General features: G+C 35.5%; 1 protein-coding gene across 1 annotated transcript in view; it reads left to right on the top strand.

The window, feature by feature from the left end:
* The window catches only part of cdh23 (cadherin-related 23), a 270,521-nt gene that overhangs the window by 27,215 nt on the left and 229,625 nt on the right, over nt 1–13,681 (top strand). The window lies entirely within an intron of this gene.

Here is a 13,681-nt window from a genome sequence, read left to right as displayed (position 1 = left end):
AAGCATATTTGCTAAAGGAAAGCACTTGGGCTGTTTAATCCTAGATAAATGGCTTCTCTCCATAAAGAAAACCTCATGTGAAAACAAATACATTGTCTTTGTTTTTGCTTGTTTTGACTTGGACTTTTTTATGCATTTGGTAGATTATAAAAGAAATATAGCATTGAATGTTAGTTCACAAAGTTGCATTTTATGTTATTTTATACTTTCTAGAATTGATTTCAGCAGAGTTTTGTGTTTTTTGAATAGATTGAATGGCAGTTTCTCTCAGTTTTCCCCTCCATTTGGCATAAAACACTGTTTGCGTGGTCATCTAGTTTTAAATGTTTTTTTCAGATTTTCCATTGCAGCGTTTTCTCCATATTTACAAATCTTTACAGCCTTTAGCCGTTGCCAACAACACTCTCAATCCTTCACTATAAACTGAAAGTAACTAATTCCTGCTAAACGTTTACTCTTTAAATTCTAGCACCCGGGAATAATACAAGTCGACACCATTATGACTAAAAGTTTGCTAAGAAATATTTCCTACTAAAGCAAGGCGGTATTTGACTCTGGTAAGCGTATCCATAGTAGACTGGTGGGAGTGGCCGTGGAACGCAACATGCCCAGTGCATTATGGGTATTGAAGTTTTCCTACCTATTTGGCAAAAGGGAAGACAACATCCTTTTTTCTCGGTTTTCTCTAGTCAGGTAGCAACGATTTAAAAAATTTTCACCTTTCTACTGCATAGGCAGCCAAGCTTTATTGAAAGCCAATTTTGGCAGCAGTGAAGTACCCCTTTAATTATAATTATTATTTTTGGTGTCACTAGAAAAGAAAAAAAAAATCACCATAAGAAAACATTTTATGATAGAAAGAAATACACACTTACTGTAAGCTTTAAATATTTCCCTCAAAGCCACAGAAAGAACAGGACAGTGTCAGCTAACCACTGCCAGCTTTGATATTACAGTATAGATAGACAGAGAAGAAAGTACATGATTGCAGCAAAATTAGGAATAAACTTTTGTGTGTTGTTGTATAGTTGGTTTAGATTTAACTGTGTTTGGTCTCAAGCAGTGCTTTACTCTAACAGTCTCTGTCTTTAAGTTTCTGTCTGTACCTGTATGTATTTCAGCATTTTTAGGGACCCCGATGATTGACAGGGCAATTTGAGAGTGTCAGGGTTTTCATCACCTTGGCGCGTGTTGTCGTGAGTTGGTTTTAAAATAGATCTATCGGGCCTCTTCGCTGATAGCAGGCTCTCTGAACCGCAAATACACTTACACCACACTTATCCATAAAATCTCTGAATTCTGCCATCCAGCCCATTTTACCTGATCCGTCTGTGTGCGGTGTGTGTGTATGTTTAGATGTGTGTTTCATAAAAGCTAGTTTATTAAATTTGTCTACTAACAATGTCCAAAAGTGTAGAAACTTACACTACCATTAAAATGTCTGGGGTCAGTATGATATTTTAAATACTTTTATTCAAGATCGCATTCAATGTGATCAAAAATGTTCAAATAATTGTTGTCCTTTTGAACTTTCTATTAATCAAAAATCCTGAAAAAATATATATCATGGTTTCTACAAAATTATTAAGTAGCACAACTTTTTTGATAATAATCAGAAATGTTTCTTGAAAAGTCGCTTTAAAGCGTCATGTGACACTGGAGTAATGATAATACTGGAGCAATGATGCTGAAAATTCAGCTTTGTCAAATACATTAAAGAGTCTTACCTATCCCAAACTTTTGAGCTTTTTTGTTGTTGGTAGTATGCATATTTTGCATTATAAATTATCATGTAATAAGTTACATTATATAATAGCATTCTGTGATGGAAATGATGGTGGAATAAAATGTCTGATACCTTTGTTGTGCTAAGGCTAGATAGGTATACATACAATTAAATATTATTTTTACACTGCAATTTGACACAATTATACTAATTTGACAATTATAGCTTGATTGGAAATGACCAATACATAAAAATCAAGTGTCCGTAGTTGAAGATCTTCCATTGACTGATAGAATGTTCATTGGGAGAATGTTCAGCATTCAAAATGTAACAGACAGCGATGACATCATTGTTATACTTGTATGCTGAATTCCAATTGGATTCTCTCTTACCTCTATATAATAGTGAATTGTGATTAATCTTTACTTTCTTGTATCTATTTAGATGCAAATACTACATTTTTGGACGTTCCACATATTCAAGTTGTTTGGATATGTGGACTCAGGGCTAGTTTAAGCTTTATCTTCATGACATATTCATTCATGATATCATTTCCCATGACATCATCAATATATTATCATCTGCATATACTATATTGTCCTCAGTTGATTATAATTTAGTACAAGTTTGAAAGTTTTTTTATTGTGTATCCATTGCTCCCTGCCTCCCTCTTTAATTTTCTTATGCTATGTATTCATTTAGAGAGCCAAAATTCCTGTGACCCACCCTGAAACTGATGTCATAAGCAACATGAAACTTTGACAATGCATGCAGCATGAACATTTCCTTGACTAACACACAGCAAAGATGCTGATGCTGCCAATGTATGGTGAGCCATTTACAAAAAGTCACAACTAGTTTAATACTTTTTGTATGACCAGTTGACTAGTAAAAAAGTGTCGTCGTGCAGACCCTTATTAGTTGATTTCTGTTTATTGAGATTAATTAGGATGTGGCAAGCTGTTCCCAGACCAGCATTGGTTCAGTCAGGGTTCATTTCCACCCGCAGCAGTGTCAGCGTGCCCTGTGTGTCCTCTGTGCCCTGCCTGACTCTGATTGGTGGTCGGAGCCATCAGCCATGTCTGATTGGATGACTCTGATGGCTTATTCATGGAGAGGGCGGATGATTGGACAGTGCCAATTTGTCAGAGTTATAGTTTATTAGTAGCGCAGATGTCCTCGTACTGGAGGACTTCCAAATGACACACACGCACTGGCACACCCCAACACAAACACACACACTTACACGAATAAACACATGCAAACCAACACGTTCACACTCATGACTTGATGGAGACGCAGACTTTTCACTGGGGTGTGTGTATATGCATAGTATAATGACACGAACAGTATCTGTGTTTATACAGGATCAAGTGAGTTTGTGCATCATATTGCTTGATGCATTTTTGTGAGTGCATTGGTGAGCTTGTGCTTATTTGTAGGGGACAAATGTAACAGTGGAAACTGTAACGCTCTAAAGGCCGTTTACACGTCTCCGTTTTCAACTAAAAACTGAAAACTTTTAATGCGTTTCGGCCATTCATTTAGGCAAGGCGTTTTGGGGGCTTGAAAATGCCAACTTTTGAAAACTGGTGAAAGTAAGTTTTTTAAAATGATACCGTTATTGTTCATTTATGAAAACGGTTGTGTTGCATGCATGCATATTATGTGTTCAGTCTATTACAAAGTGACATCGCCAACTACTGGCCTTGCTGCAGAATACAGCGTTTTTAATCGTTTTCATGGATCCGTGTGAACGGGGACCATTTTGACAATGTTGTCGTCTTTACGCGAAAACTCAAAGGAAAAAAGTTTCCGTTTTTAGTTCATCATTGTTGTGTAAACAAGACATACCCTAAATATACAATAGTGTTCAAAAGTTTGAGGTCGGTAAAGTTTTTCTTATTCTCACCATGACTGCATTTATTTGATCAAAAATACAGTAAGACGGTAATATTGTGAAATATTGGTACAAATTAAAGTAACTTTTCTATTAGAATATATTTTAAAATGTAAATTATTCTTGTGACGGCAAAGCTGAATTTTCAGCATCGTTACTCCAGTCTTCAGTGTCACATGATCCTTTAGAAATGCAGATTTTTTGCTCAAGAAACATTTCTTATTATCATCAATGTTGAAAACAAAAGTGCTGTTTAATATTTTGGTACTATATTCTGAATTCATTATTCTTTTTTTATTTTTTTTATTAAATGTTTTCTTACTTCATGATTTCCATTGATGCAAAGTCATCACAAAATGGTAAAGTTATGCTGATCTAAAATTTTTGCTTAGGACATTTCCAAATCTACTATGTGTGTTTATTTATTTATTTATTTATTTATTTTATTTTATATTTTTTTTTTTTGTGTGAAAATAACACCTTGTTATTGGGGTCTGAGAGTTTACTGCCAAAGGACTTTGGTCCTTTTTTATTATTATTAAGTATTCTGCAATGGTCTTTGGGTTTGCATTTTGTAAGTGTTTTGAGGGTGCTTTAGGCACTTTGCTTCCCCTTGTGCCTGTAAGAATGCTCCTTACCTGTGGTAAATTGCTGTAACGCACAACCTCTTGTGGCGTATTGTTTTATGACATTCTTAGTGTTAACATTGGTGCTGTTGCTGTTGTCACTTGTCTGTGACTTATGAAGTAAACTGTTAGTAAATTTTACCATTACCCTCAGTGTCCAAAGGGTTACTGTTTGTATGTGTCTAAAGCTGGTGTCTCACTGCAGTAGTTTATCAGCCAGCCAATTTATGACTCTCTCCTTCCCTCTAAAATTCCACTGAGACGCCTCTGTTTGCGTACTTCCAAATTGGCAAGTGGCTTAATTAGACTAATTAGTCAATTAGCTAACTGTAGCATGTGCATTCATCTGTTTAAATGACAGAATACTTCAGGCCTGTTTGGCTTTGAATAAAGGGCATACTGCAGATAATTATAATGTTAGTTTAACAGCAGTCTGCTGCTACCACTGAGAGTAGTGTGAAGACTTCGTTAAGAGTCCAGAAATGCACCGCTTAGGTGAACCGGAGGTTGAAATATAAACACTCAAATCTCAAATATTTTGTCTGGAAATGGGTCTTTGGTCTCAGACATCCCACCATATCTTTCAACATGGGGAAATGTTGTCCGTTGAAAAGGTGTCCATCAGTCGCTAAATATCTAGAAGAATGGAAAAGTGCAGTAAAGGGTGAAACTATTTGCACTAAAAACCAGTGTTTTTATGATTCTGTCTGCGTCTCAATCAGCTCCCTAGGTTGTGAATCAGTATATTGATGATGACATGACAACATCCACATTGTAAAACATCACTACTGGTATTTATGATCAACAGCAGAACTGAATTTTTTCTGACTTTTTAATTTTGATTTATTTAAAGTACTTTATGATAAATATTTTGATTGTTACACATACCTGCAACATTGGCAAGTCACAGACGTCATTCCTTCACTCAGCTCCTTAGTGGTTTTGGATTGTTTTTATCGTGCCGTTACAGTGAGCATCAATGCTCCCTGGTTTTCATGGTGCATTGTGGGACTTTTAGGGAGCAAAAGTTTCATTGCACTGGAAGGATTATGCGATTGAGACAGCCCTTTAAATGGCCGACTCCCTGATCATTGCCCAGACTACTGAACCAGGGAGCTGATTCAGACCCTCGGATAATAATTTAAGATAAAATGATAACAAATGCAGCATAAATGAGCTGTGGTGGTATAGCTAAAATAACTGGTAGTGGCTGACATCACAAGCTTTGCACATTCAAGCTACAAATGTCGGTACCCGCTTTTATGTAGTGTCTACTTCATGGATACTGCAGTTTGGCATAGTATCTTCACCAATACAGAATTTGCAAGAAAATGTTGTCGTTAGTCAAACGAAAGTAGCTCTCTGTATTAAGTTGATTCAAATGGACAGCCTGGTTGTTGTAGATCTTTCGGTTTGGATCTGAACCTGAAGCTGTCTTGTTCTGGGTTGTAGAGAGTCTCTTCTTGACTCCAACTAGAGCTTAGACACTTACAGGTTATTATAGAATAAGATACATGTGATGTTTCTGTGTTGTGTCCTGACCTGACCTGACCTCCACAGCTCAGTGGTGTTTAGACACACTTAAAAATAAATGTTTTACAGAATGGTCTGGTTAGGCTTTTGATTTGTTGAGTTCTTGAGTTTGCTTTTGATTATAATTTATAGAGCATATTGGTTTCTGGGCTCTTTAAAGGACATGTAGATGGTTTTCTAAAGGACTACAGCTTAAAGTTACTTGTGGAAATAAATAATGTTCTTCATCACTGTAGCATCAGGCTTGTTTGTTACTGTAACCTTTATCATTTTTAATAGTAAGGATACTTTGATCGGTATGTGTCTAAACTGGATGTGGATATTCAATCCTCAGTGGTCAGATTTCCATGACTTCTGATTGGTGGGATTAGTTTCCTTCTCTGTCCAGCTGAGTCACTGTGATCTAATGCTTTACTAAAGTGTTTGTATATAGTGATTTTGATGCTGTTTTATGTCCATAGAAGTATGCAGGAATGATGGGTAAAGCTTTGTCATGTTTATTTATTATGAGTGAGAGATAAGTGTATTTTTGTTCCCTCCGGCACATTCGCTAGACTACTATTACAGAGCCCTTAATTTATACAAACATTAGAAATCACACTGAAAAGAAAGCAGATGCCGCATACATTTGAGTTAAATAAATAACATTCAGATTCAAAACCAAGAAATGTAATATTTCAGATGTGAATTTTTAAAAAGTAGCATGATGTTGTCAGATTCCCGAAACAGATGGCCTCTGATGAATCCCTTAACACAAGTATATACTTGAAACCGCTGCACTTTTTGCAAAAATGTCTGAGATCCCACATGGAGAATTCTCTCAAATCAATTAGTACACATGAAATGTTTCACACACCACGCCACATTAACATAAACACCAGCTGAATAATGAACATCTAAGAAATCACACACCTTTCTCCTTGATGTGTGCTCTCTGTTTGTGTGTTTGTGGTAATTTAGCAGTGTGATTTCAGAGGAAGTTTAGTGTGTATCTAACTGAAGCGCAGCGTGTGGCAAAACCCTTTAATCTGATAATCCACTTTATTTTGATCCACTCGTTCACTCAGACTCCGCTTCAACACGGCAATTAAACTTCACATTTTCTCTCTTTCGCGCACGTGCTCCCTTATGCTGAGATGAAATTAATCATATGCATTTGTATTAATGCACATATGCATGTGTCCGTATGGGCCAAATTTTGCATGTTAAAATCTTCTTTTTAATGAGCTTCTTGACCTTTCTAATTGAGTAATATAGGGTCAGGAAGAATATTATCAAAGTTTTCATCAAGCATACTGATAATGTCGAACAGATCCCTGCCCCTGTTTAGATTGACTAAAGGTTATGCTTTTATACTTCCCCTGATTTATTTGAAATCATACTATACTGTTCAAAAGTTTTTAAAGAAAAATTTTTTTTTTCAGCAAGAATGTATTAATCTGATCAAAAGTGACAGTAAAGACATTTATAATATTTCAAGTGAATGCCTTTCTTTCTTTCTTTCTTTCTTTCTTTCTTTCTTTCTTTCTTTCTTTCTTTCTTTCTTTCTTTCTTTCTTTCTTTCTTTCTTTCTTTCTTTCTTTCTTTCTTTCTTTCTTTCTTTCTTTCTTTCTTTCTTTCTTTCTTTCTTTCTTTACGCAGCACAACTGTTTTTAACATTGATAATTATAAGAAATGTTTCTCGAGCAGTAAATCATCATATTAGAATGATTTCTGAAGGATCATGTGACACTGAAGACTGGAGTAAAGATGCTGAAAATTCAACTTTGATCACAGGAATAAATGACCATTTTCTATTTTAATATCTTTTAAAATGTAATTTTAAATTGTTATAATATTTCACAATATTACTATTTTTATTTACTATACTATACTATTTTTTATTTAAATCTTCCAGACCTCAATTTTTTTTTACAGTAGTATGTACTGTATGAATATATGTTTTATTATATTGCAATTTGCAATATATTGCAAGTTCCAAAAAAAGACAAAAAGCACCATAAAAATGGTCCATATGACCAATTCAGTTTATTTCAAGTCCCCTGAAGCCATACAATATATGTGTGCCTCAAACAGGCTCACAAAAATGGCTCTCACAAGTCAGAAGAACAAGTTTTATGAACTTTTTTTTTTTTGAAATATCGTTTTTTAATTTTATTATTATTATTATAATTTTTTTATTTATTTTTTTACTTGTTGACAATATAAATCACCATCCACTTTCCTTTTACTCTTTATGGAAGATGAATTTTTTTTTTGTGTGTGTGTGTGAACATTTATTGTATTACATTTATCTGTTTTTTAAACTTAATTTGCACTCAAGAATCAATTCACTGAATTCAGATTGATCATTTAGAAGGTCTGTAGAGAAATGAATGGAAGTTCTGGCTAATATACAATACAGTTTTCAAAGCTTGATGTAATTTTGTTCTCAAAGAGTGAATTTAAAAAAAAGAAAATTCATACCTGTTGGAGACGCAATCACTCTAAAGCTTTGAGTTGATTTCCTCAGGAATAGCTCTCCTTTGAGCAGTCCTGCTCTCTCAAATGTAAATGACTCTGTGATTGACAGCTAAATGAGTGGCCTTGTTAAACAGTTTATTTTTTAGAGCTTAGAGCAATTATTTCAGTGGTTATGGCCTCAGGTTCTGTTTGGCATTGTGTGTTCTCATCTCATTTAAAAGCTAGTTTAAACAGTGCCGTGTGTTTTGTAGCTCTTAGCTTAGAGGAACTGTTGATTATGAAGGAAGTGATTTATTTGACTGCTGAATGATATGATGGCTCAAGACACACTGATGGCTTAAAGGGTCTTAATGCAATAGTTTACCCCAAAATTATATTTTTTGTTATTTATGCACTTTATATCCAAACCTTATATAATTTAATTCCTTTTGTGGACATATTTTTTTAATTTATTTTGGCTGATAACTGAAAAATTGCCAGTATTAAAATTGTATACTAATTTTGTCTAAATTAATAAAAAACAAAACACTGAAATAAGTTGTTTTAAAGTTAATTTATGCATCAAATGTTGGCAGTGGTTATTCATTTTGATCTGTACATCTGATTACAAGATTGCTATCTGTAGCTTGGCTGGATGTTGGTAGTTGGTTACTTTACTAAAGGTGGCTGGTTCAACTCTGGCTGTAAGAAGGCAGGTTTTCAATAAATAAAGATAGCCCTAAAGAAAAGGGTGTGCTGTAGCCTGGTGGCTAAAGATCTGGGCTTGTTAGTTTGAACCCTGCAAGAAGCGACCCTTGAGCGATCGCTGTTGTGTACTTGAAACACACACTTAACCTCAGGTTGCTCAAGTTCCAGTAACTCAAAATGGTGACTATTTTCACGCTCCCTCCCTCTCACTCTCGTTCCAGGAGATAATCCTATACGCATGAATGGTGTCTGTAAACACACCATCCATCAGACCTGTGCTGTTTAGTGTGTATTACTGTACGTGTGGGTGTGCAGAACACATGGTGTTCTCTGAGCTCTGGACAATCACGTTGTGTTTTAAGCGCTGTACTGACCACACACCATTACCATATGCCTTGAGCAAGGGCTGAATTAAACGAAAGCACTGTGTACACTGAACTAATTATAAGAATAGTATTATTAGCTGCAATTGCAATAGTGTTGTTTTCACTTATTAACTTCAACTGAATAGGGTAATAACAATGAAAACTAATTGTAATATGATAGCACAGGGTGTAAGTGGGATATTATGACCTGAATCAGATCGTTTTTACCTCATTCTCCCCCAAAATTTCACAGTGTTTTTGCAATGTACAGTGGTTTTGCTAGAAGAGAATTGGCTTGAATTGAGCAGGGTAAAAGGTTATAAAAAAAGAAAAACACAGATCACAATTATAAAAACAGAGCAATTCCCATAGAGGCAGGCAGATTTTTATTTTTAAAGGCCAGTTACTTCATGGATCCAGGATACTATGCATCCTGATAAAGTTCCCTTGGCCTTTGGAATTAAAATAGCCCCACATCATCACATAGCCTTCACCATACCTAGAGATTGGCATAGTTTTATTTCAGTTAGCCTAATAGCTGGTTTGATTTGCATTGAGAGATGATCTTATGGAAAGTACTCCATGCCAATCTCTAGGTATGGTGAAGGCTATGTGATGATGTGCGGCTATTTTAATTCCAAAGGCCAAGGGAACTTTATCAGGATGCATAGTATCCTGGATCCATGAAGTAACTGGCCTTTAAAAATAAAAATCTGCCTGCCTCTATGGGAATTTAACATATGGGTGTCCAGACTTATGCACCCTGTATTTTAAGGAAGAACATTTATTTATTTACGATACATTATTCATTCACAAAGAAAATTGGTGTCCTTAAAGGTTGGATTTTTCCAATTTTTTTTAATTAAGGCATTAAGTTCAATTTCCAAAAGATGATTTTTTATTCCTCTTTTTAGTCAACTTTATCATGGGTGTCTAAACTTATGCATAGCACTCTAATAGATCTAAAACCTCTATTGATTATGAATAAATAAATACATTTCTCACATTTGTGAGTTTATCTCACAATTCTGACTTTATAACTCACAATTGTGAGTTTATATCTCACAAAAAAATTATAATTTTGAAAAAAAGTCAGAATTGTGAGATGTAAACTTTTATATCTTGCAGTTCTGACTTTATTTCGTCACATTGCAACTTTTGCACATCACATTTCAGAGATATAAATTGCAAGTTCATATCTCGCAATTCTAAGAAAAAAGTCAGCATTACGAGATGTAAATTTGCGAGAAATAAAGTCAAATTGTAAGAGAAAAAGGTGCGTAAGCAAGCTTGCATCACCGTCAGCTCTCCTGCTCTGTAAATATTGACATCATTGAATTTGAAAACCCATTTAGTTCATCCATTATAGTGTACATTAGTGGCTCAGAATAAGTGTTAAAAACGAACCAAGTAAATGTACGTAATTACTTGAGGGTGTACACTGGGTGTCCTTCAGCACCTCTCTCTCCCTCTTGGTGACCCTATCATTGTCTTATGATTTATAAGGGCTTGCATATTTTGTGATGCCAGTTCTAATGCGTAATTGATTGGGGTCATTTGAAGTGCTCAGACGCTCCTGCAGTAATAAGCTCACTTTACCAAACACTGCATTGCCAAACCCTGATGTGATTTTAAATCAGATTACATCAGAAACATGCTGTTGCTTCATTAAACTGGTGTAGGAAAAAGTATTTTACCATTCAAAAAATTCAGCTTTATGTATGTAGTAATATTCACACAGAAGATCATGAAATGTGAAAGTGTGTGCGTGTCTCGTCGGACAGTTTTGCTGTGGCGTACCTGTCTGTGTCCAGGTTGAGGTTTATATGATCTCACTGACTGGCCTTTACTCAGGCTGCAGGTGTGTAAGGTTACATTTCTGGAGAAACCGAAGACAGAAGCCATTTGAGACTGTATCTCAATGCTCTGTTACATAACACACACACACAGGCGTCACGAAGCCTGATGGGGATCGTAAGGATTCATAAGTGTGTTTGAGCGTTACATTTGTGTTGAGACCAGAGAGAGCACAGCTAACATAATGTTTTATGTGCTTCAGTACTGTAACTTATGTACTGTAAACCAAGAAAAAGTAGACCTAGATCACAAGGGGCCAGTTTAGTTATTATATTAGATCTTCACTGCTTCATATATGAAATCAGCAGCTTGTTGAGGAGATGTGTGCTATAAAGTAAACAAAACGTATGGTGGTAAGAATTTTTTTAAATGTTTTTGAAAGAAGTCTCTTATGCTCACTAAGGCTGGATATTTGACCAAGTAAATACAGTAAAACCGATAATTTAACAAAAAAACAGAACAATTTAAAATTGTTTAAAAATGGAATATCTTCATGTGATCAAAGCTGAATTTTCAGCATAATTACTCCAGTCTTCAGTGTCACATGATCCTTCAGAAACCATTCTTATATTATGATTTGTTGCTCGAGAAACATTGTGGAAATTGTGATACTTTTCGCCCTGATTCTTTGATGAATAGAAAGTTCCAAAGAACAGCATTTTTTTTTATATATATATATATATATATTTTTTTTAAATATAATCACTTTTGATAAATTTAAGGTGTCCTTGATGAATAAAAGTATTTATAATAAAAAAAAAAGAAGCTTATATATGCACTACCGTTTAATACTTATATTTCATTACACATTGAACTCTATATAGATATATAGATATATTGATCCAAGAGTCTGAGGTATTTTGAGAAAAACCTAGCATATTAAACATAAACCTAAACATATTATTTTGTTGCATTGGTTTGTTTAAACCTTTACTTGTTTAAACCTTTTGTTTATAGTTAATTTATTCATTTTAATTTGTTTCATTCATTTGTTAGAGATAAAGGATTGTATGTCTGAAAGTAAAGCATGACTCATTCAATTTCTCAATATTTCTGTGTGTGCCGTTCAGGTGTGTATGGATGTACTGGTCTGTGTGTGTGTGTGTGTGAATAATGTATGTTGTGCACGCTTGTTCTGTGTGTGTGTGTGGTTGAGATCATTTTGCGGCAGCTGCTTATCAGGGGCAGGTGTGTGTCGGCTGATACCTGCTGGAGCCGCTGAGAGCAGCCTACCTGGAAATTGATGTCTCACATCAGTGACCCGCTCTCTGCCCAGCCGACGACAACAACACCCGCACGGGCTTTACCTGCATGTGCGCGCGCCGCTTTGTGCCTGTCGTGTCCTTTTCTGTGCATATTTGCATCCATCTGATAATGAGAGGGTTAAAGTGTGTGAGAATATAGGAGAGCGGTGTCAGAAAGGGTTGTGTGTGTGTGTGTGTGCTGAAAGGTTATCATGTCCTTCACCGCTCCGATGACATTTGGAGCAGCGTTGTCTGCTGGGATTAATCCACCGGCCCCGTGTCTCCACTGAGAGTCACCTCCTCAACCGCACGGCCCAAATCTCCTGCCGTTCTCTTGTTTTTTCCCCGTTGTTTTCCTACTGTTTATCTTCGCTTCATTCTCTCAGTCCACTCCTCTCTCACTCCTGCTCTATTGATTCTTATTGTCATTCAGGTTAAGCTTGCGAAGACCAAGCAATTATATCTTCAATCTGACAGTATCTTGCTGTGCAGCGCTTCTCCACGTTTAATTTGGGCCTGGGTAGGGGTTGTGTTGGTGTGTCGCGGAGGTGCGGGAGTGTTTGCTGGATGGTTGGGAGGGATGTGTGTATAATTGAGGCTCTCCTCCTTATCTCTCACAGGAGAGAGTGTTTGACATTTAAAAGGCTTCTTTTTCTCTTTCTGTTGGCCGTACTCGGGGGTGACTGCAGGGGCATGTCCAGACGGCTGGCCGGAGACAACTGGGACTTCGGCAACCCCACAATTCTAAATTATAGCTGGACATCTACCAAGTTGATTGACACCTTGAGATTGCGCACAGTTCTAACCCTTCTCTATAGCAACTGTCTTGCTGATGCATGAGCTGTGAAGTTTTTATTACATTTTTTGAAATTTTATTTGTTTTGTTTTTTATATTTGATTTTGCTGTTGTTTTGCTTTATTTTCCTTTTAATTTAATAATAATATGCTTAAAAAAATTAAGCCTATACAAATATACACTACCATTAAAAAGTTTGTGGTCAGTAAGACTTTTTTCTAGACTTTTATTTTATTTTATTAAATTGATAAAAAATGACAGCAAAGACTTTTACATACAAAAAAATATTTAAAACAAATGCTGTTCTTTTGACTTTTGTTTTATCAAAGTATTAGATTCATGTACAAATGTATTACAGTTTCACACAAACATGCTAAGCAGCACAACTGTTTTCAACATTGATAATAATAAGAAATGTTTGTTGAGCAGTAAATCAGCTTATTAGAATGAACAGTTAGTTTAAATTGTAATAATATTTCACAAT

The sequence above is a fragment of the Leuciscus leuciscus genome (genome assembly GCF_965113295.1).
Source record: "Leuciscus leuciscus genome assembly, chromosome: 22".
NCBI classification, from domain to species: Eukaryota; Metazoa; Chordata; class Actinopteri; order Cypriniformes; family Leuciscidae; genus Leuciscus; species Leuciscus leuciscus.
Note: the sequence above shows the minus strand (reverse complement) of the source record. Positions and strands in the feature narration are given on the sequence as shown.